The sequence below is a fragment of the Odocoileus virginianus genome, chromosome 9 (assembly GCF_023699985.2).
Source record: "Odocoileus virginianus isolate 20LAN1187 ecotype Illinois chromosome 9, Ovbor_1.2, whole genome shotgun sequence".
Lineage (NCBI taxonomy): Eukaryota > Metazoa > Chordata > Mammalia > Artiodactyla > Cervidae > Odocoileus > Odocoileus virginianus.
The window spans coordinates 42,744,125-42,768,335 of NC_069682.1; the positions used below are offsets into that span (position 1 = coordinate 42,744,125).

A 24,211-nucleotide genomic window follows, 5' to 3' on the forward strand; every position below is an offset into this window, starting at 1 on the left:
TTCATACAGAATGTGGAAATTAAAAGTCTACTTTTATTTTTAGTAGTTGATTTTCAGTATTCTGTAATGTGGTGTTAACTTGAGAACAGATACATTTAGAAAAGTACCAGGAAGCAAGTAATATTTATAGAGACTTTTCCCCAAAGGGTCAATTCTTTCATCACTGTGATTTTCCTGGCTGTAAGTACTGTAGACTGGGTGGATTCAACAGTAGAAATTTATTTTCTCACAGTTCTGGAGGCCAGAAGTGCAAGATCAAGATCCTAGCCAATTCAGTCACTGAAAAGGTTGCTTCCTGGCCACCTTCTGGCTCTGTCCTCACTTGGCCCTTCCTCAGTCAGCCCTGAGGGGAGAGGGCACCTAGAGCTCTCCATGTCTCTTTTCACAAGTCCCCACCCTTATGGCTGCTTTGAACCTTAATCATTTCCTTAGACACCTCATTTCTAAACACAGCCATACATATAAATTCTGGCTGAACATATTCAAACCATAACAGATTGTTACAGTCATTTAGTCACTAAATCATATCCAACTTTTTGCAATCTCATGGACTTCAGTATGCCAGGCTTCCCTTTCCTTTACTATCTTCTGGAGTTTGATCAAATTCATGTCCATAGAGTCAGTGATGCTGTCAAACCATCTCATCTCTTCTGCCTCCTCCTGCCGTCTATCTTTCCTAACATCAGGGTCTTTGCCAGTGAGTTAGCTCTTCAATTCAGTTGGCCAAAGTATTGAAGCTTCAGCATCAGTCCTTCCAATGAATATTCAGGGTTGATTTCCTTTAGGATTGACTAGTTTCATCTCCTTGCTGTCCAAGGGACTCTCAAGAGTCTTCTCCAGCACCACAATTCAAAAGCATCAATTCTTAGGCACTCACTCTTCTTTATGGTCCAGCTCTCACATCTGTACATGACTACTGGAAAAACCATAGCTTTGACTATATGGACCTTCGTTGGCAAAGTGATGTCTCTGCTCTTTAACACACTGTCTAAGGTTTCTCATAGCTTTCCTTCCAAGGAGCAAGCATCTTTTAATTTCATGGCTGCAGTCACTGTCAGCAGCAATTTTGGAGCCCAAGAAAATAAAATCTGTCACTGCTTCCACTTTTCCCCTTCTATTTGCCATGAAGGGACTGGATACCATGATCTTAGCTTTTTGAATGTTGAGTTTCAAGCCAGTTTTTTCACTCTTCTCTTTCACCCTCATTGATGGGCTCTTTAGTTTCTCTTCACTTTCTGCCACTAGAATGCTATCATCTGCTTATCTGAGGTTGTTGATATTTCTTCTGGAAATCTTGATTCTAGCTTGTGAGTTATCCAGCCTGGCATTTTGAATGATGTACTCTACATAGAAGTTAAATAAGCAAGGTGACAGTGTCCAGCCTTGTCATACTCCTTTCCCAATTCTGAACCAGTCCATTGCTCCATGTCTGGTTCTAACTGTTGCTTCTTGACCTGCATACAGGTTTCTCAGGAGACAGGTAAGGTGGTCTGGTATTCCCATCTCTTTAAGAATTTTCCAGTTTGTTGTGATTCACAGTCAAAGGCTTTAGCTTAGTCAATGAAGCAGAAGTGGATGTTTTTCTGGAATTCCTTTGCTTTTTCTATGATCCAATGATTGTTGGCAATTTGATCTTTGGTTCCTCTGCCTTTTCTAAACCCAGCTTGTATATCTGGACGTTTCAGTTCACGTACTGCTAAAGCCTAGCTTGAAGGATTTTGAGCATATCCGTACTAGGATGTGAAATGAGTCCAGTTGTATGGGTAGTTTGAGCATTCTTTGGCATTGTCCTTCTTTGTCATTAGAATGAAAACTGACCTTTTCCAGTTGTGTGGCCACTGCTGAGTTTTCCAAATTTGCTGACATATTTTGTGCAGCACTTTAACAGCATCGTCTTTTAGGATTTTAAATAGCTCAACTGGAATTCTGTCACATAATAATGTTTCCTAAGGCCCATTTGTTCATAGCAATGTTTCCTAAGGCCCATTTGACTTCACATTCCAGGATGTCTGGCTCTGGCTAGTGACTACCCCATTGTGGTTTTGTATAGTTCCGTGTATTCTTGCCACATCTTTTTAATCTCTTCAGTTTCTGTTAGGTCCTGTTAGTTCCAGTTCACCATTTCAAAAAGGAGTCAGGCTCGTGAAAGAGGCGTAGGTGGGTAGTTCTCAGGCTGGGCATCTCAGGAGGCTGGGTGAGCTTGAGCTGCGATTCATTTGAAGGTGTGCTTAGGGCTAGGGGACCCCATTTTCTTCCAACAGAAATGAAGTTATTCTCCTCTGGGCATATATGTCGCAGTCTGACTAAATTTTATCAGAGAGTATTATAATAAGTCTGGTCAATTCTTTTTCTTTTTTTTTATAACAATTTTCAGTAGGTTTTTAAAAAATTTTATTGGAGTATAGTTGATTACACTGTAATGTTAATTTCAGGTATACAACAAAGTGAATTGGTTGTACATATGCATATACTGACTCCCTTCTAGATTCCTTTTCCATATAGGTCATTTCAGATTATTGGGCAGAGTTCCCTGTGGTATACAGTAGGTCCTAAATATATGGAATGCTTCATGAATTTGCATGTCATCCTCGGGCAAAGCTTCTCTGTATCATTCCAATTTTAGTATATGTGCTGCTGAAGCAAGTGCAAGTTGGATTGCTTCTTTATATAGAAAGTTATTTGTCTTCCACTTTGCCACATTAGGTAAGGTATAGCAGAAAAAATTTCCACCAAGTGAGATGTGAGATTTGCATGATTGGACCTCTGTTCTGTGGACAGAGACGTAGAACACAGTATGGGGTGGTGGAAAATGTAGAGTCTGGAGGTCTGGGTTTCCACTTGCTGGCAGATTACATCTCTGGGTTCCCTTTCCTTATCTATACAGTGGAAATGATGGTAATTGACATTCCACTGTCATTTTAGGGATATGAGACTGTGCAGTGGAAAACATCTTATACATTCAAAATGGTAAAGACATGGCAGTCATAATTACTAGTATTATATAAAAGCACTATGGAGTGCTGGAATAAAATTCTACATTACTGATAGGAACTACAAATAACACCCTCATCAGTATTAATATTACAGATCCAAAAGCAGGATTGCAACAATTCAGTACACTGCTGTGATGTTTGCTACGCTCCCATTCTGTGTACTCAAGTCTTCTGCTTCTTAAAAGTCTCTCCTATCACTCCACGGTCACTCCCTGAACCTACTACTTCTTTCCCCTTCTTGGCTTTCATGGTCAAACAACCATGAAACAACTGTGTGTAAGTGAGATCTCAAACACAGGCTGCAGGTTACATAAAGACCCCGTGGACACAGCAGTTTGCGTGTTTGTTTTTAATGGACTCTGAGTGCCTCCATGCTGGGCAAACTCCCTTATGTCACCCCAGCCAGTTCCCATGTTTCTGTTAACTCTCTGAACCCTGAAGATGCCTTCAGCATTTATAATCTCTAGTGCTAAAGATAAAAATAGTAATCAACAGGATCACATACTTACAGACGTCAAATTAAGGAAGGGAAGATTTTCAAGTTAAGATATAATTTATACAATTACATCATATTTTCTAAACATGGCCCCAAACTTGGCCTTCAAAAATAGTGACTTACACACACATGGACTTCCCTGGTGGCTCAGACTGCAAAGAATCTGCCTGCAGTGCAGGAGATCTGGGTGGGGAAAACCCTCTGGAAAAGGAAGTGGCAATGCACTTAATATTCTTGCCTGGAAAATCCCAGAGGAGCCTGATGGGCTATAGTTCACAGGGTCACAGAGAGTTGGACACCACTGAGTGAATGTTTCCATTTTCAGTTCAGTTTCATACACACATATACAGGGAGTTGCTAGCTTGATTTTACTCGCTCCTTTTTGTTAATAGTAATAATTACAAAGGTCCATCTAGTCAAGGCTATGGTTTTTCCAGTAGTCATGTATGGATGTGAGAGTTGGACTGTGAAGAAACCTGAGCACCGAAGAATTGATGCTTTTGAACTGTGGTGTTGGAGAAGACTCTTGAGAGTCCCTTGGACTGCAAAGAGATCCAACCAGTCCATCCTAAAGGAAATCAGTCCTAAATATTCATTGGAAGGACTAATGTTGAAGCTGAAACTCCAATACTTTGGTCACCTGATGTAAAGGGCTGATTCATCTGAAAAGACCCTGATGCTGGGAAAGATTGAGGGCAGGAGGAGAAGGGGATGACAGAGGATAAGATGGTTGGATGGCATCACCGATTCATTGGACATGAGTTTGGGTAGGCTCCGGGAGTTGGTGATGGACAGGGAGGCCTGGTGTGCTGCGGTTCATGGGGTCACAAAGAGTTGGACATGACTGAGTGACTGAACTGAATAGTAATAATTAAAGTTTCTCAGTCATGTCCAACTCTTTGCAACCCCATGGACTGTAACCCACCAGGCTCCTCCATCCATGGGGTTCTCCAGGAAGGAACACTGGAGCAGCAGCTATTTCAAATGACTTGGAAAAGCCATGAGTCCAGTAAACTGTATGAAAATGGAGTGAACAAGTTCAGCTTCCAGGTCCTCAGGTCAGCGTTTCACCAGCCAGCTGTGATCACAGTGAGTCTTAAATCAACTTAAAGGATGATGATTAGAATTAACAAAAATAGAAGAGATCAACTAAAATGGCATAAAGTAAGGGTAAATATTATCTCATAAAACTTTAAGAAAACTGTGGTAAATTATGTATAACATAGAATTTACCATTTTAATCATTTTTAAGTGTACAATCTGTGGCATTAAGTACATTCACAAAGGTGTGCCATCATTAACAATATTTCGAAACTTTGGCTTCATGTGTATGTATGTGTGTGTGTGTGTGTGTGTGCACACATGTGCACATGTGCATAATGGCCTGTACTATAAAATGTATTTCTTATTATGGGTCTTGGTTTTTTTTTTTTCAAAAGCGTGAAAACCCTATATTAGCTCACTTTTCCCATATGTAAGACAATGGCTATTTCACTAGGACTTCGATGAAACTTGGTTGTTAGAGAAATATTCTAATCCTAAATGTGAGGAGATACTTCCAAAGAAAAAGATAAATTGAAACATCTGACATAATGAAAAATTTGAGATGCATATTTGTCTTTATGTGTGTAGGTGTTGCATATTTGTTCACGTTAACAAATGTGTGGAGATTATGTATTCAAACAGGGCAATACACCCAGAGTCAGGGGACAAGGTCAGAAGATGTTACCCTTAGAAACCGAAGGTGAAAAGAATGGACATACACTGGTTTAGACTTACTTTCTTGGTGGCAGCTCCAACTGTGGTGCCTGCTGTGTTTTTGTTTTTGTTTTTTTTTTTTTGATGACTATTATGAAAGCTTATTTAACAAAAAAGTTCAGTAAGAAAATGTACACGAGTCAATTTTTCTCATAGTGAAGCATGGAGAGGGGATGCATGCTGTTGATTTCTCTGGTGACATAGCCATTGTTTGTACTTCTTCCCAGGCTTCTAACATGGTGACGCTATTCCCTTGTATTGTCACCATCCCAGTACTGTTGTGTTGCCCACCAGTTGCAACCTCCACAGTTATCTATCACAAATTTCATAAAGGGTCAAATCCCCGCAATATTCCTTGGACATGTCTGCCACCATTTAATTTTGGTGATAACGTCTGGTCTATAAGTTTCTTCAACTTGGGAGGGTGAGCTTTGCTCATGAGGTCTACTCAGTAAGTTCAAAGATGCCTCCAAATGGAACTTCACTTGTCCCTCAGGCTACAGCAGCAGGCCTGGTGTTCTGTGTCTGAAGGTGATGGCTGTGTTTCTGATGAGACTTAAGTGTTGTGCTAATCGAGTCAAGGAAACAGCCTCCCAAGTCTGATCAAAGTGACTAAAATATATCCAGAGGAAAATGCTGATGTGTGGAAAATACTCAGTCACACAACTGTAGTATATGGTATTTAAGGTTATGATGGTTGTTGTGTTAAGTCACTCAGTCATGTCTGACTATTTGCAACCCCATGGACTGCAAACTGCCAGGCTCCTCTGTCCATGGAATTCTCCAGGCAAGAATACTGGAATGGGTTGCCATTTCCTTCTCCAAAGGTTATGATATCAAAACAAATAAACAAGGAAACAAAAATTGCTATTACCATGGAATCTGGGTGGGGGGGGAGTGCAAATGATAAGGATTCCAAGCCCGCTGGACTTACTGTGGTGAATGGTGTCAGAGCAGCTCACTGAGAAAGGACAAAAACCTGCCAGAGGCTGGTGGGTGAGCTCGCAGAGCTGGAATGAGTTCAGTTCAGCAGATATCTACAAATGATGAACAACGAGGATGAATGAAGTTCCTGCGTTTGCGAAGTTCCTAAGGAGGAGATAAACGGCCACACATACTGGTGCTCCTAATCAATGCAGCAGGAACTGTGATGCAGAGCTGTGGATGGCCCTGATACCCTGGGGAGGGGCTGGGGCAGGTATTCAGACAAGGTTTCCTGGAGGGGTCAAAGGGTCTGAGCTGAGTCGTGGAAACTGTGGAAGACAACCAGCTGAAAGGAAGAGGGGAGTCTCAGAAGGGAAACACACGGAGGTGGAGTGGCTTAGTGTGCTCAGGAAACTCCAGTCAGTTCAGGATCCAGGACGGAAACCTCAGGCCCCTCCAGGTGGTGTTTAGAGGCTCCCTCCCTTGACCCTGACAGCTCATCACCACTAGGCAGCAACAGGAGCTGCCCAGCTCTTAAAGTACTGAGGGGTCCTCCTCAGAGGAGCCTGGGGCAGGGGTGGGAGTGAGAGGCACGCTTCTCAGGAGACTCCTGAGAACCCACCACAGTACCCCTGGCATTCACATTCCATCCTAGAGTGTGTGGGGCCAACTCCAGCCTGGGGGAGATGGGCCAAGGAAGCCAGGAGTGCCACAGGGAAGAGCACAGGGCAGCGTCTGGTGGTAGCCACACACAGTCTAGAACTCTGGAGACAAGGGTGTCGAGACAGCAACCTTCTCTCTCCTTAGAGGAATGCCTCTGAGGGACATGGATGTGGGGCTGACGAGAATGTGCACTTTGCCAGGTCTCCAGGAAGTTAAAACTTTCTCAATCTAATAAAAACAACATGCTTCTTAAGTCTAGTTCTTTGCCTGAAATATCCAAACGGGGACATCTCTCATGATTCATCTACTCATCTTGCTTTCAATGAGAGTGACAGGCAGGCAGCAATCATAGTGAAAACGCCATCTTTTCTGAGGCCTGGAGTGACACATTCACCTCAGTGCACACAGGACTATGTAGGTCAACTATCCCAGAAGATATTGCCAAAAATAGTAGGAATTTAAGCCGCTGTCACAGGAAGCACCCTTGGCTGAGAACAGAGCTACTTTCAAAGGAAAACACAATCCAACTACAGAAGCATCTACTAGGTCTCTACTAGGAACTGGCTCCGGGGTGTTACAAAGTATGCTACACAGAAACATTCCTCAGAAACTCGCTCTAGATACGGCTCCTGTTGCCAAAATTCATCTCCCCTGAAGGCCCTCAGGCCTTCTCCCCCTGAGGGCTGGCACCTGTGGACACAACTCTGCCCCATCCTCCCGGACTCTTGTTTCCAGAGCCAGAGCTTTGGCCCTATTGTTCCTTCTGAGGGAGGGCTGTGGAACATCCTGGGAAATGCAGTCCTCCTCTCTGACTGCTTTTTGGGCCACATGTGCTCATGGAATATTTGTAATGAATTGAAACCCTCCATTTTATCACCATATTTTTATTATCATGAGGAATTTAAAAACATATTCAAAAGTAGGGAGAAGAGTTTCATGAGCCCCATGTATCCATCACCAGCTTTCAACAATTTTCAACACACTAGCTTGTCCCATTATTTCTTATGTATTCCTGCTGACCACCTTCCTTTAGACGGTTTAGAATCAAATGCTAGATATACATAATACAGTGTCATTCATAAATACTTCAGTGTATATCTCTAAGGGCTTCCCTGGTGGCTCAGATGGTAAAGAATCTGCCTGCAATGCAGGAGACCCAGATTTGGGTGGGGAAGATCCCCTGGAGAAGGGAATGGTTACCCACTCCAGTATTCTTGCCTGGAGAATTCCCTGGATAGAGCCTGGTGGGCTACAGTCCATGGGACTGCAAAGAGTCAGACACAACTGAGCACTAAAAAACAACAAATATATCTCAAAGCAAAACTCTCTGCTTGATGAGCCTCATTTCTACAGGCAAGTTGCAAACACTTACATATCCCACATCTAGTTCACCAGTTAAGGTTCTGTTGTATTCTCTTTCTGTGTAAGTGTGTATTCCACTGAACTATTTGACAGAAACTTGCAGATGTCTTGATTCCTTACCTCTAAATACATCAGTTTATATCTTCTAAGATCAAAGACGTCTTCTTACTGAGCCATAAAACAATTTAAAAATAAATCCAATTTGGAAAATTGAACCTTGATTGTAAGATTGGAAGACTTCATATTGAGAGTCTAATTATGATCTCTATAGTAAATTTTATTCTGATTAAGGATTTAGTCTGGGATCATACATTACATTTAGTTGCCAGGTCTCCTTAGTCTCCTTAAATGTTGAAAAGTTCCTCAACCATCCACTTCCTTTTATGGCCACACCATGAGGCTTGTGGGATCTTAGTTTCTGGATCAGGGGTTGAACCCTAGCTTTCCACCACAAAAGTGTGAAGTCCTAACCAGGGACTGCCAAGGAAGTCCTCGGCCTTCATATTTTTGAAGACTGACAGTTTTGTAGAATGTCCTCAGTTTGAGTTTGTGATTATCCATCATGGTTAGTTTGTGGCTTGACTGGAATATGACGTAACCAAAATCACGTGATGTCAGCAGGGCACCATTACAGGAGATGCCAACTTTCACCCCTCAGTTAAGATGGGGTCCATCATTTTTATCCACTGTTCAGTTCAGTTCAGTCACTCAGCCATGTCCGACTCTTCGCGACCCCATGAACCACAGTATGTCAGGCCTCCCTGTCCATCACCAACTCCCAGAGTTTACCCAAACTCATGTCCATTGAGTTGGTGATGCCATCCAACCATCTCCTCCTCTGTCGTCCCCTTCTCCTCCTGCCCTCAAGCTTTCCCAGCATCAGGGTCTTTTCAGATGAATCAGCCCTTCGCATCAGTTGACCAAAGTATTGGAATTTCAGCTTCAACATTAGTCCTACCAATGAACACCCAGGGCTGATATCCTTTAGGATGGACTGGTTGCATCTCCTTGTGACCCAAGGGACTCTCAAGAGTCTTCTCCCGCCCCTGCAGCCTGGGGTGCTGTAGGTGCCGCGGAGACCATCTGCACCCGTGCGAACATGGTGCTGCAAGAGGTGCAGAGCCTGCGGGCCGAGGTCGGCAGCCTTTGTGCCATCTCCGCACCCAGCGCGCCCTGCTCGCCGCGGCCCTGGGGACTGTGGGCTGGTGCCGTCTGGGCGCTGTGCACCGGCCCTGCTCTGCTGTCGGTGCGGAAATTCACAGAAAAACACTAATGGGTAACAACAGAAAACGGTGTTGGAACAGTGGGAATCAGCAATTTTCACAGGAAGCTTTGGGAGATGTTACTTACTGTAGTCTGCCTGAAGTTGGGACAAAGTTGAACAAACAAAAGGAGTTTGGTGCTTTGGAAAGTGTGAAAGCTGCTAGTGAACTCTATTCTCCTCTATCAGGAGAAGTAACTGAAATTAATAAAGCTCTAGCAGAAAATCCAGGACTTGTCAACAAGTCTTGTTATGAAGATGGTTGGCTGATCAAGATGACATTCAGTAACCCTTCAGAACTAGATGAACTAATGAGTGAAGAAGCATATGAGAAATACATAAAATCTATTGAGGAATGAAAATGGAACCCCTAAATAAACTACTTTGAAACAACTTAATCTAGCATAGTTGTCTTAAATTACTGGTGGATAGATATTTAAAAAGCAACTTTTAGCAAAAGAAACTACTTGTAACAGTGTTTCCTGAAGAAAATACCCCTTAACTTTCTAATGCCTTCAGATAAACACTGTGCATCTTTTCCACAGCATCCTGTGATTTTTAGGCTAGGCTCCAGTTATAATATTCAGAATTCCTGAAACTATCTCTGGTAAAACTAATTACAAAAATTATGTAATTCCGGGTGGAGAGGGAGGTGGGAGCGGGGGACCGGGATGGGGAATACATGTAAATCCATGGCTAATTCATTTCAATGTATGACAAAAACCACTGCAATGATGTAAAGTAATTAGCCTCCAACTAATAAGAATAAATGGAAAAAAAAATTATGTAATTCAAGGGTAACATGGTTATCTTATACCTTATATGACATTGTAACTTGCTTACAGCTATTCTTGTATTTGGGTCAAAATGATCTTCCCACTAGAAATAACTGCCAGTGGAGAAAAGTTTGTTAGTTGTATAGTGTCCAATGAAGAATATTACTGTCTTAATTTTGCAATATACTGTGTTTGCTGGTGCTATTTTTAGACAGTGAAGCAACAGACTTGCAGGAGAATAAACAATTTAATAATAAAATATTCAACTTCTTAATCATGTTAAAAAAAAAAGAGTCTTCTCCAACACCACAGTTCAAAAGCATCAATGCTTCGGTGCTCAGCTTTCTTTTTAGTCCAACTCTCACATCCATACATGACTGATGGAAAAATCATAGCCTTGACTAGACAGACCTTTGTTGGCAAAGTAATGTCTGCTTTTTAATATGCTGTCTAGGTTGGTCATAACTTTCCTTCCAAGGAGTGTCTTTTAATTTCATGGCTGCAATCACCATCTGCAGTGATTTTGGAGCCCCCCAAAATAGTCAGCCAGTTTCCACTGTTTCCCCATCTATTTGCCATGAAGTGATGGGACCAGATGCCATGATCTTAGTTTTCTGAATGTTGAGCTTTAAGTCAACTTTTTCACTCTCCTCCTTCACTTTCATCAAGAGGCTCTTTAGTTCTTCTTCACTTTCTGCCATAGGTGTGGTGTCATCTGCATATCTGAGGTTATTGATATTTCTCCCAGCAATCTTGATTCCAGCTTGTGCTTCTTCCAGCCCAGCATTTCTCATGATGTACTCTGCATATAAGTTAAATAAGCAGGGTGACAATATACAGCCTTGACGTACTCCTTTACCTATTGGGAACCAGTCTGTTGTTCCATGTCCAATTCTAACTGTTGCTTCCTGACCTGCATACAGGTTTCTCAAGAGGCAGGTCAGGTGGTCTGGTATTCCCATCTCTTTCAGAATTTTCCACAGTTTATTGTGATCTACATAGTCAAAGGCTTTGGCATAGTCAATAAAGCAGAAATAGATGTTTTTCTGGAACTCTCTTGCTTTTTCCATGATCCAATGGATGTTGGCAATTTGACCTCTGGTTCCTCTGCTTTTTCTAAAACCAGCTTGAACAGCTGGAAGTTCACAATTCATGTATTGCTGAAGCCCGGCTTGGAGAATTTTGAGCATTACTTTACTAGCATGTGAGATGAGTGCAATTGTGCGGTAGTTTGAGCATTCTTTGGCATTGCCTTTCTTTGGGATTGGAACGAAAACTGACCTTCTCCAGTCTTGTGGCCTCTGCTGAGTTTTCCAAATTTGCTGACATACTGAGTGCAGCACTTTCACAGCATCATCTTTTAGGATTTGAAATAGCTCAACTGGGATTCCATCACCTCCACTAGCTTTGTTCGTAGTGATGCTTCCTAAGGCCCACTTGACTTCACATTCCAGGATGTCTGGCTCTAGGTGAGTGATCACACCATCATGATTAACTGGAAAAATGCCTTTTCCCCCTTTGAAATCAATAACCAATAAGCAACTAAAAAGCTGTGAAATGGCATACACAGCTTTTCACTCAACAACTTTTACTCACTGACTTTTATCATTCATTGATGATTCTTGCCAGAATAAATGCTACCATAGTTGCAACATGGTAATTTAAAAAATAATTCCTTCTCCATTCATTAGTCAGTCTTTTACTATTAAGGAACAACTTTCCCTTTTTCTTCCTCATCTCTATTACTTTTTTTACTTACATATTTATTTCTATTTAGTAAGAACTCATGCAATCTTTTATTTCCCAATGCATTCTAATGTGTTACTGTCATATTCAGATTGATACTTCCATCTAATTTGACTAAGTTAGTTCCTTATTGCATTTCTACTTGGATGACTTTTTGGGGCCAGAGATTCTCTGTGAACTTAAAACCTTTTACAAGCTCCCTCTTGCCTCCTAATAAAAATCTTGACTCACTACCAAATTCAAACATCCTAAGCGTTTAGAAGACCCGTGGGGTTCTTACCATGCTTACCCCTCCAGCCTCCCATGCCTTCCACCCACCTTACCAGAGTGGTTTCATGCTCTGTCATGTTCAAACATGTTCTCCCACCCTGCTGGAAGGTGTGTTGACAGCCCCTCCACTGTGGTCTCTTTGGCCTTGGTCTACTTATCTCTTTATTTGATTCCTTCCCAAGCTGGCTTCAGACCCTCCTGTGTGCTTGCTACCTGGGCAATCTGTGCACATACCATGGTAATCCTTACTCCTCTTTATCCCTTGCTATCTGTTCATCTGTCTTCTGGTCAGTGCTGCCCTGGGCCATCTCCCCAGCACTTGGCACAGACCTTGAGGTAGAGCAGCGATGTGGTGTGGGCTACCAGGGCCCAGGAGGGAAATCAATTTTCTGGAAGGAAAAGATACAAATAGTTGACACTTGTGTAACTTGAAAAATAAGCCAGACTTTAGCAGAAGTGGAAGCAGAAGGACACCAAAAGACCAAAGTGCTCAGGAATGAAGACACTCCACTCAAAACTTCATGAACAGCAAACACTCTGGAACTAGTGCTCCTCGCTTTGTTCTGTTCCCTAACAGGACTTAGCACACTTGGGTGATTGCACACTGGTCTTTCAGTAAATGGTAGGGTCATAGAGTATAAAGCCTGTGTGTCATTCACATTCAGACCCAGAGATTACCCTAAGGCCTTCAAAAAAGCCTGTTAAAGAATGTGATTTGAAGGTTACGGTATCTAACCCTAGGGCAAGAAAAAAATACATGAGGGGACTGCGAGCTAGCTTGTGAAGGGTCTACTAGCCCATGAAAGATAATTTGGACTTCACCCTCTGGGGCAACCAAGAAGTCTGGACTCAGAGGGGGATGGTTTTAAAGGAAATGTAAGCTAGCATGGTGAATGGTGGGTAAGCAGAGACCAGCAGTGAGGCTACTAAAACTAATTGGGAGAGAAGTAACAGCAGGCAAAACCACCAAAAGCGGGAAAAGGAAACAGCTTTTGGATAGAATATGTAGAACTTGTAACTGTTTTAGATGAGAAGTAGTTTTAAAAAATTGATCTTATCTAAGTAGAAATGCCATAAAAATTCACTGTGGTATATATAACCTCACACCCTAAGGTGAAAATGGGTGCTTCTTTTGAAGTACAGGTTAAGATAATCACACAAGAAAAAAAAAAAGCCAGTTTTGATTGTTCGGGAAGGATCACATAACATTAATGGAAAGTAAGAGACGTCATTTTAATATAAAGCATTCTCCTATCCTTTAGTCTCTATTGTACGGGAATTTATCTGTGCATCAAAATTTCTGCCAGACGCAGACACAGGCAGACAAAATGGAGGTGTAACTTGCCAACTCCAGAGGGTTCCCAGGCTTTCAAAGGAGGACCACATCACCGCGCCTAGGGATGACTTCCTGGGCCCCAGTCTGCGAGGTCCCATGTAGAGGTCCTTCAGAAGGGCTCCGCAACGTAGGCAACAGGTTCTCTTGGGAAGTGAACGCCAAAGGTGACTTTCTCTCCCTGAAATATGTATTGACACATGCTTTGAATCTTAGAGGAACTTTGTCTTACGTGATTATCTCAGGGACATTGCCACAAGTAGCACTAGTGAAACGGCAAGTTTCTCAAAGAGGGGGTGTGACAACGTATCCCAAAGCAGAAAGTCAGCGCCCGGCACCGGTGTCGATAGGTGATCTTCCCAGTCCTGACGTCGAAGCCCGAGGCGCGCCTTGGGGGTGTCTAGCAGAGCTAAGAGGCGCCGGTGCACGGGTGAAGCTGGACCGGGGACCCTGAGCAGCCTTCAGGCCGCATGCATGTCTGCACAAAGCATGGCCAGGCGCAGCAGGCACGCCGGCAATCAGGCTTAAAACCCATGAACACACTTCACTTTGTTTCCCCTCCCCTCAGAACGGGTCGGGTAGGTGGTACCAGCTCGGGTTTGGGAAGACGTTCCCAGTCTTCGGCATTTTCTCTGAAAGCGCGGGGAACGTAGCCGGCTGACGGGCAGTAGGCGCCGCCTTCCCCTTCTCCAGAGCGCGCTTTGGGGTCTTTCCTGACCCAACCACCGGGCAGCCATACAGTATCGGGGCGGAGTCTGATGTCGGTGAGAGGGTCAGGAACCGGGGTCCGGGGCCTAGGGGAACTTGGGTCGCGGCCCTCTGCTGACGAGAGCGGGGGCGGGCTCAGGGCCCTACGGTGACTGGCTTCGGCAGTTAGGGTTCCTGAGTGAAAGAGGCGGAGTGAGGGACCCCGGCTCACACGCCTCCTTCAGCTTGAGGCGGGGGGCCGAGCTGACGGCGTGCGCGGGCTGGGGCGGGGGCTTACGTGCGCGGGGCGGGCCTGCGTGCGCGCCCCCACCAATCACAGGCGCCACCGGCAGGGGCACGCGCGCCCGGCGGCCTAGAGGAGGGGGCGGACCCGGCGCCGCGCGAGGCCAATCGAGACGTCGTGTCGACATGACGTAAGGGCGCCGAGAGCCTGTCGGCGGACCCAGTGGTGAGTAGCGGGCGCGCGAGCGCGAGGGGAGGGACTTCCGGCAGGTCCCGGAAGCGGGAGCTGTGTGTTCTCATGCGAACGGGAAGGAGCGTTGGGGCGCTGGAGTCGCGAGGTTGAGACCTTTTCGGCCTGAAACGGGAAGGAGCCGCTGCTGTCCCGCCGCCAGCCCGCGCCGCTCCGACCCCCGCCGCTCGTCCGGGCCGGCCGCGCCCCTGCTCCCGCCACTCCCTCACAGCCCGTCCGCGTGTGGCGCGGTCGCCGGGCACCGGGGCTGCGGCGGTCGGCGGCCGGGCGGCGGCGGCGGCGGCGGCGCTGACAGGTGAGCGCGGCGGCGGGCGGGCTGCTCTTCCCCTCTCACGCTCCCGCCGCGCCGCGCCCGTCCGCCGCCTCGGACCCGCGCCGCGCCCGCCTGTCACGGGCCGCCATCTTCCCGGAGGACGCGGCCGGGCAGGGCCGGGCTGGCGCAGCCGGGCCGGGGCGCGGGCCGAGGGGCCTGAGTGCGCGCCGGGGCCGGGTCGGGGCGGCGGTTAGGGCTGGGTCCAGGCAGGGCCGTGCCGCGGTCCTGGGAGCCGGGGCTGGGTCCGGGCAGCGCAGCCGTCCAGCCCGCACTGCGGCGGCCTCGCCCTGCTCTCCGCCCGGGCCCGGGATCGCGGCCGGCCGGGCGGGGAGGGCCCGGGTCCCTCGGACCAGGAAGTGGAATCCTGTTGCTCTGGGTGTGCTTGGGACGCGCCCACTCTCCTCTGAGAGGCTTGAGCACACGCACAGTCTGAAAGAAATGGGAAAAAATTCTAAAGATGCCCTGTGCTTGAGGAAGGGGCAGATCAGGAGTCTCTCACCACCTGCTTCTCAGTCGTGTCCAATCAGAACGTCAAACTTAAGACTTGTCCAGACTTCACTGTAATTTTGTATTGCAACTTTCCGTGCAGGTCATCTTGCTTTCCCCCTCATTTCTACGTAAAGTGGTCTTTAATTTAGGCTAAGTTGAAACTTGAGAAGATTTTCTGTAGTGTAGCTATCCTGTGCGTTCGAGACCCTCTGCCTGGCTGCGCTGTAACTTGCCCTAAATGTTAAGTGGAAGCTTAAAGTTTTGGAGAACTGAAGGAACGCGAAGATTTCCCTGAACTCTGCAGGGAAATGCGTTTCTGTCAGGGTTTTTAAAAAAGATAATACCAACGTGAAGACGAATGTTATAAGCATTGAAGTTTATTTCTCCCTTTTAAAGTTTTTCTTGTGATATTTATCTGGTCTCTTTTTTTGTGTTAAGTATATAAAATGCTTTTGAAATAGGTTCTGAGTTGTAGTTTGCAAAGACCACAGTGGGGAAGAGTGATGTTCATTTCTGTGGAGGTCAGTATGTGCAGTGTGCAATTTGCATACTTTCCCACCTACCTGGCTCCTTCTAATTTACCGTTGGGGTAGTTTACAGAAATTGAAATGGTTGTGGCTTGTCAGTTTTTCTCTGTATTTAATATTCTGCAAGGCAGTTTTGTAATCAGGCTATACAAAACCGCTTGATAGAACTTTGCTTGAGTTGCTGTGGTGGAATACTTTATCAAAGGCATCAGATTAGCAAGTTTATTAATCAACCATACATTTGATTTGTGTACTTCGCTTTGAAACTTACACTTAGAAATACATTTCATCCTGTATTTTCAAAATTTGATGAGTTGACTTTTTAAGATGAAAAAATGGGCGTGTGAAGAGAGATAGACATGGTTTCTTATTGATTAGACGTTACCCTTTGGGTGCTTCACTTTCTTCATATCGGAAAGAGGGATAGTAATAATAACAGCTTCATAGGGCTATTTGTAACATGTTGATGTTGGTTGTTTTTAATATTTTGTTGTATTGTTCTTATTTAGAATTTGGAAATGGTGTTTACCTTATTACTATTGTCAATATTCTTTTGGTGACTAACAATTTATTAACATAATTTTTTGTTTTTTAGTTTATCACAGGCATTTGGGCAAAGAAAGCAAGTTCTGAGGACAGGATATTTATTTGGAGAAAGGAGTTATACTATATTTGAGTAATAGCCAGGGAGAATGGATGATAGTTTGAGTACAGAAATTTCTTGGCATTCATTTTTATGTGTTTTGTTGAAGAATAGCTGGGATTAAGTGGCAGCACCTTTAGGGAAAATTTGAATTTTATTTACTGTTCCTAGGGATTCTACTTCTAAAAAATTGAGGTTTGGAGAATTTATTCATACTAATACGGTTTTCACAGATAAGCACAAATTTTCATAAATGCATGTTTAAAATCTATGGAAAGAGACACTTTTTTTTTCCATTTATTTTTATTCGTTGGAGGCTAATTACAGTATTGTAGTGGGTTTTGCCATACATGTACATGAAACACTTGTTTTTAATGAAGCAGCCTTCATATATCATAAAGTAATTCTAAAATACATACTGAAGTGCAAGATGGGAACATCATGTTTTTAATGGTAATAACAATAAACAATGCCTTAAAGTAGCCCCACTACTCTACATAGATTTCAACAATCTTAGAGGTTTTTACAGTGATAGAGCTGCAGTTGATGTTACCCACCAAGAAGTGGCCGACAAACTCCTTTCACCATTATTACAAAGTGTCCTGCTGGAGTTAATACTTTCTATAGTGAAAACTAGGATTATAATCTAGGTATTCTAATTTAAGTAACTTGTATTATCTTTATGATGGTTTCTTGAGGTTGCAAAAAGCTCTATAAATATATTTAAATCTCATTTGCTTCCATCCTAATGTGTAAGTCACAAGTTTCAAATTGGGTTCATGCTTGTACTCTGTTGCAGAGTTCTCCCATATTTAAGGATTTTTTTTCAGATTGGTAAATGCAAGAAAATCACAGGTATCGTGATTCCTCCTATGAGACCATTAATTCAGCTTTTCTGATGAAGAGAAGAAAACAAGCAGTAAAGCTGTGTTTATTAAAAGTACATTGTTAAACAGACACTGCTGCAGGGTTGGGTCCCTTATGCTGTTTTTGTAAAACTTTATTCGGGTAAAGAGTTCTCCTTTTTCTGTAAGAGCTAATTTTAGAGCATAGTAAAGGAGGCACAGCCTTCTGAGAGGGTTAAACTCACCAGACCAGATTTTAATTCAGTTCAGTTTGAACTTTTTGCTCCTAATTGTTGCACTTGTGATATGTTTGGAGCTATTCTACTTCCGAAGTTATCTTGATTGCAAAATGAATTTCTTTATTAGGATGTGGAATTGTAAGGTAGATAACCATTAGGTTCTCTTACTAAAAGGGGGAGAATAATTCCAACATGGAAATGTTTTTTTCTCATGTTCTAACACTTATTTTTCCCATGTGTAAATGTCTTCCTTATGGTCAGGCAAAATGATTGACTCAGCTTGTTTCTCCTTCCTTCTCACCCTCCTCGCCCACAGAGCCCCATACCTTTTGTCACTTCAGTGCCTTTATAAACTCTTCGGCCATATTTTCTAGTGAGGCTGTCGTGGCACCTTTCTACTCAGGAAGGGTTGCAGGTGAGTGGTGCCTGTTATGCCTTCTGTCATGGTCTGGTTCCCTCTTCACTGACAGCCCTGCCTCCCTGCTGTAGTGAGACCTGGGCCACATAGTGCATTCTGTAACATGCAGAGCACTTCCTACTTAGCTTAAGTTCAGTCAAGTCTTCACTGAAAATGTTCTTTATGAAATATGACATGCAAAAGTTTTGGCTCAAAAACTGATAAATTAGGGTGGTATTTATTTGTGGCATAAAAATAAAATGTTTGTTTTTATTTGCACACACCATTTTTGTCAGGCTGTAGCCAGAGATTGCTTTAAAGGCATATCCTGAAGCTTTAAAGACCTTTTTGAAAACTCCTCAGTGACTGTCCCCCACCTAACTAAGATGTACCCAGGGGCCTTGCCACCTCGACTTTCTCCTTGCAGGCTGGACCACCTTTTGTTGGCCTGTGCTGACCACAGCCCTTCCCCCAAACCTTGGCGTTGTCTTTGCTGTCTGTAGTTTCTTTGCCTGCCGTTGAAGGTCTTTTTTTTTTTTTTTCTTAACTTCGCTCCTTAACCCATCTTTATAAAGGTATTTCAGGAATCCTTGCCTTAATTTTTAAGGTTGTGCTGAGCACTTTTCTGTTTCTGTAGCCCTGCAAGGCATTGCATCGATTAATGCACATAGGCTCCTTGTGGGCGAGATCCTTTTATGTCCCTAACCTCTGCCCAGCCCAGGACCACATACACTACAGATGTTGTAAGCTTTGTTTTACTGGAGGGATAAGACACTTCCTACTTCAGTTTTAGAAGAATTTTTTGCATGCTTTCTTGAACAAACAGGAAAATCTTTACTCGAAAAGAATTCAATAGAAAATGCATAACATAAAACATCATACTTAACAAAATGTTAACAGACTTGATAGCTATATGCAACACATACAGTATTGTAGGTGGAATGATTTAACTAGGTGATCTCTCGATATTCTTTCTCAGTCTTTAAAAATGTATACCTTTTGAGAACAAATTTCTTTCTTTATTTTGCTTTAAATTAAATTATATCAGCCAAAAACAAAGCAGTTACAATAATGAAAATGTGTTACTGAGTGAATTTTTCCATTTTTTATTCTCTATGGAGAATCATTGCTTCAGGACCTGGTGCAAAGCAGGACTGCTGAGAGGAAAGGCTTCATTCATTCCTTTGATCAACCAGACATTAGCAGTACAAAGGTGAATGATACCAGAGCTTTTCTCTTAGGCTTTTGGTCTAGAAGGAAGTAATACCGTGAATTGTTTTACTTGAAGTGAAATAGACCTGCATTTGGACTCTTAAAGCTTTTGTACGTGAATCTTGTTGAGGACTCTGCACCACACATTTCCTTGAGCAACCCCATCAGGACAGTCGTTTGTATTTTGCATGGAGGGTAGCAGACACCCCTCATCCCCCTCTCTTGCTTTGTTTTTGTTTGTATCACTTAGTACCTAGTTATAATATGCCTTGTAATTTCTGTATTCCATATACCTTCTGTCTTCTTGTACTTCAGTGTAAACTCTGCAGTCGAAGGTTTGTGTCTCTTCTGTTCATTGCTGTGAACCCAGACCTTAGAACATGGTGTCCCCTAAATAATTGATGAGTAAATACCACGGTTGTACTGGTGAACAAAAAGGGATAAGCAGTCCTCACTGTGAGGCAGAAAGACAGTCAGTCATGTTGTGTCAAGAGGTCATCATGTATCTTCGAACAGTGAAGAGGGGGGCGCCTTCCGGGCAGAGCATAAGGGTGCAGAAGCTGAGCTCAGAACTCCTTTGGAGAGGCTGCCCCTGGGGGAGGTGAGTGAGGCAGCAGGGGGTCCTGGGTGTCTGGAGCTCCTGGTGTGGGTGAGAACTGTGCGTGGGTGAGAACTGTGCTCTCTCTCCTAAGAACAGTGGGGTGCAGTCAGGGGGCTTTAAACTGGAGAATTGTGTGACCAGGATTGCCTCTTTTAAGTGGTCCTGCTTTACTGAGAGTTGTGTCCACAGGGAGGGATGGCTGCACATAGACTAGTATTACTTGGCCCCAGGGTGGCAAGCCCTCTTGCTTTCACTTGTGTTTATCACAGTGGAACAGTCCAAGCCCTGGTCTAAATGAAGAATATGTTGCTTAGAATCCCTTTCACTTGTATTGCAGATAATCGTGTGTGTGTAAAAGATACTTTAACAATATGCCTTAAGTCTGCTAGCGTTTCTCACTTGTTTAAAGTATATTTGTTATTTCAACTTTTATTAAGGCAGACTAATTAACAGATTCCTTTTTTAGAAACATCTCTGAAAAATGAGAACATTTTATTTTCAGATTTTTGAAAAGCTTTGTTTTATTGTCAGGCTCGAAAATGCAGTGATTAAAAGCATAGTGACCAGTTGGATATAGATTTACATGTTGCTTCAGTAGTGGTTATTTTTTTCTTAGTATATTAAACATTCCCTTTTCAAATATTTTTTTAAATGATCAAGTCCTTTATAACCTCTAAGTACTTTATACTTTCTGAACATTTTTATTTGTTGATTACTTATGTCTCTGTATTTTGTTGTTGAGATTTTACCATCTGTGTAATGTTTTGCGGTGTGCAGTTGACCCTTGGACAACACAGGGGTTGGGGCGCCAGTCCTCTGTGCAGTTGAAAATCTGAGTAGAACTTTCCGGTTGGTTCTCTGTATCTGTGGTTCCACTTTTGTGGACTCAACCAACCTTGGGTCATGCAGTACTGTAGTGTACATTTATTGAAAAAATATCCATGTAAAAGTGGATCTGAATAGTTCAAGCCTGTGTTGTTAAGGGTCACCTTTGTGTGTGTGTGTGCGTGTATGTTATAAACACTTCATGTAGCATGTACTGTAATCCATTGCAGGCTGGCTTCTCACAGCTCCCATGGTCAGGGAATGCCAGCAACCTTTAAAAGCAGACTTGCAGTCCTTGTGAAGAGAGTTGCCTTTTAAACATCTGGACAGGCAAAAGCATTTTATCTTTGCTTGTACTTTTTAGAAGGTGAAAAGATTCAAGCGGCTGATTATCAGTTAGTGCAGAAGCTCAGTGTGGAAACGCTTTGGGGTAAACTTTCCCTGGTACTATTGTAAGGTCCTTATTTCATTTGAGTTTGTATCTGTATCTCCAGTGATACTTCCTGTCAGACTGGAATGCTATTTCCAGTTTCCCTTCGTAGGTCACTTGGAGTACAGACCGTTGCACAAATGAGTAACTATGAATCAGCAGTATTGGCTTCTTCACACCTTAAACATCTAAGGAGGGGAAGGGCAGTCAGTGAAGACGGAAAGATGCAGTGAGTGAAGCAGCTCCTAGTACTTGCTCCCTGTGCCTGTGGCCCTTAGTTTTTCATAGCTCTTCCCATTTCTTTGTATACGTTGATGAGTTTTCCTACATTCTGCTGGAATCATTATCTTTCAGGGCTCAGTGCAGGAGAGTTAACCTAACCATGAAAGGACCGGAAGTAGAAAATAGGATCATCAAATAAAACTACAGAAGCATTCAGGCACACAGGATTTGAAAACCTGTGACCTGGGGAGACTTCCAGTTAAAAGTGAAGTGTTTCCCTGCAAAAGAGTGCGTTGGGATCCTAAATGACCTAACTTTTACTTTTTAAAGTTAATTTTTATTGGAGTATGGTTGCTTTACAGGGTTTCCTTTGTGGCTCAGCTGGTAAAGAATCTGCCTACAATGCGGGAGACCTGGGTTTGATCCCTGATTGGGAAGATTCCCCTGGAGAAGGAAAAGGGTACCCACTCCAGTGTTCAGGTCTGGAGAATCCCATGGACTCTACAGTGTTGTACAGTCCATGGACAATGGACTATGCAGTGTTGTGCAGTTGTCCAGTGTCCAACTGTATAATGTTGTGCTAATTTCTACTGTATAGTTGAATAAGTCAGCCATATGTATACAGATATTCCCTCCCTTTTGGACTTCTTACACTGAATGACCATAACGTTTGGTATTTTCTGTCATGGACACTCTTAGCATACTGTTCCTTTGACCTTTAGAATGTCAAGAGTATGGTTTTTATTGTGGAAGTTTTTAATCTTTTAACCTAAAGTGTTTCATGAAATCACAAGATTATAGGTCAAGATAAAAACTCTATAGGGCAGGTGTTTTCCCAAAGTCACTGTATGGCCACAAATCACATTATAGTGATGCCCTCTTGTCTGTGGGGAACACTTTCAAAGACCCCTGGTGGATACCTAAAGCTGTGAGTAATGCCGTAACCTGTATATATACTGTTTTTTCCTATAAGTACATACCTAGGGTAAAGTTTAATTTACAGATGAGGCACAGCAAGAGATTAACAATAATTAATAAAAAATATGACAATTATAACCATGTACCAAAATAAAAATTATGTGAGTGTGATCTCAAAATGCTTTATACGAATTTAATGTCTTTTCCATCTTTGCTAGTCATTTTTCAAGCACTGTGGCTGTAACTTTTGTACTTTGAGGTGCAACAAAACTAGCACAAATTTCTTTTTCTTTCACAGTTTCACAGTGTTCCTACTGTAGATATTAACCTCAGCATACAATTTTTTTCCTTTACTAAGTGAGAAACTTTTACATTTTCACTTAAAGAAAACACTTTACAGCTTCTGTTTGGCATTTCTCAGTTGCCAGCATCATGACTCTTGTGCTTTGGTTGTTGTTGTTCAGTTGCTTAGTTGTATCTGACTCTTTGTGACCCCATGGATTGCATGCCAGGCTTCCCAGTCCTTCATCATTTCTCACAAGCTGTTCACACTTATGTCCATTGAGTCGATGATGCCATCCAGCCGTTGCCCTTTGGGGCAGTTATTAAATAAGAGTCCCTTGAACTCCAGCGCTGTCACACTGTGATAGCTGATCTGATGACCAGCCGGCAGCAGAGTGACTAACAGGCGGGGTACGCTGCACACAGGTATGAGTCACGTCCAGGCGGGACAGTACAGGATCGGGTACTGTGCAAGATCAAGGTTGTGCTCTGCAGACGTGCACCATTGAAAACTTATGAATTGTTTTCCTGGGATTTTCCATTTGATGTTTCTGGACCACGGTTGACCCTGGGTGACCAAAAGCATGGAACGCAAACCATGGATCGGGTGAGACTCCTGAGCTAGCTAGGTAATATTCTGAGTGGGGCAAATGAAAGCTGGATCATTAACTTCCAGTTTACAGTTTGGGGTGGAGTGTGGTTAGGCTTATTGATAATTGGTGAAGAATAAATGTTGCTGTTCAGTCGCTAAGTTGTGTCTGGCTCTTTGTGACCCCACGGTCTGCAGCACACCAGGCTTCCCTGTCCTCCACTGCCCCCCAGAGTTTGTTCAAGTTCATGTCCATTGAGTTGGTGATGCTATCTAACCGTCTTGTCCTGTGCCGCCGCCCTTTTCTTGCCTTCAGTCTTTTCCAGCATCAAGATTTTTTCCAGTGAGTTGGCTCTTCAAATCACATGGCCACAGTATTAGAGCTTCAGCATCAGTCCTTCCAGTGAATATTTAGGGTTCATTTCCTTTAGGATTGATTGTTTTGATCTCTCTGCAGTCCCAGGGACCCTGAAGAGTCTTTCTTCTTCAGCACAATTTGAAAACATCAGTTCTTTGTCACTCAACCTTCTTTATGGTCTCATTCTCATATCTGTACATGACTACTGGAAAAACCATATCTTTGACTCTGTGAACCTTTGTGGGCAAAGTGATGTCTCTGGTTTTTAATATGCTGTCTAGGTTTGTCATAGCTTTTGTTCCAAGAAGCAAGTGTCTGTTTGTACCAAGTGTTTAATAATAATTACCAATACACATAAAGCAGCCTTAATTCAGTTACATGGAGTAGTTTGTTTTTTATTAATGTCATTGTTACCTGCCTGTAATTACAAGATTGAGGGGAAGCTTTAATCCTTTTTTACTATTCATGTAATGTTTGGTGTGGATGAAATAACACTTTGAAGTAAGTCATTTTCTGAGACTTTGCATTTTGGTCTACATTATTTTATTAACTGAGATTT

General features: G+C 43.2%; 1 protein-coding gene, 1 long non-coding RNA gene and 3 pseudogenes across 3 annotated transcripts in view; 2 read left to right on the plus strand and 3 right to left on the minus strand.

Annotated features, from left to right (window-relative positions):
• Positions 1-2,551: 2,551 nt before the first annotated feature.
• On the minus strand, positions 2,552-2,643 carry LOC139036829 (U6 spliceosomal RNA; annotated as a pseudogene).
• Positions 2,644-5,330: 2,687 nt separating this feature from the next.
• LOC110131190 (small nuclear ribonucleoprotein G pseudogene) lies at positions 5,331-5,911 on the minus strand (annotated as a pseudogene).
• A 3,384-nt stretch (positions 5,912-9,295) lies between these two features.
• Positions 9,296-9,855, plus strand: LOC110131213 (glycine cleavage system H protein, mitochondrial pseudogene; annotated as a pseudogene).
• Positions 9,856-10,461: 606 nt separating this feature from the next.
• On the minus strand, positions 10,462-14,561 carry LOC139036666 (uncharacterized). The gene is made up of 2 exons (XR_011489499.1): positions 14,172-14,561; positions 10,462-13,763 (listed from the first exon to the last, which is right to left on the minus strand). It is a non-coding gene; the product is annotated as an uncharacterized lncRNA (long non-coding RNA).
• A 217-nt stretch (positions 14,562-14,778) lies between these two features.
• LARP4B (La ribonucleoprotein 4B) overlaps positions 14,779-24,211 on the plus strand; it is an 81,486-nt gene continuing 72,053 nt past the window's right edge. The window contains exon 1 of one of the 2 annotated variants that reach the window (XM_070472275.1): positions 14,779-15,057. The gene's annotated coding sequence lies outside the window, so the exon portion shown is untranslated. Of the gene's footprint in view, positions 15,058-19,405; positions 19,429-24,211 lie in introns of those variants that run through there. The other variant, XM_070472276.1, reaches the window with a different exon arrangement.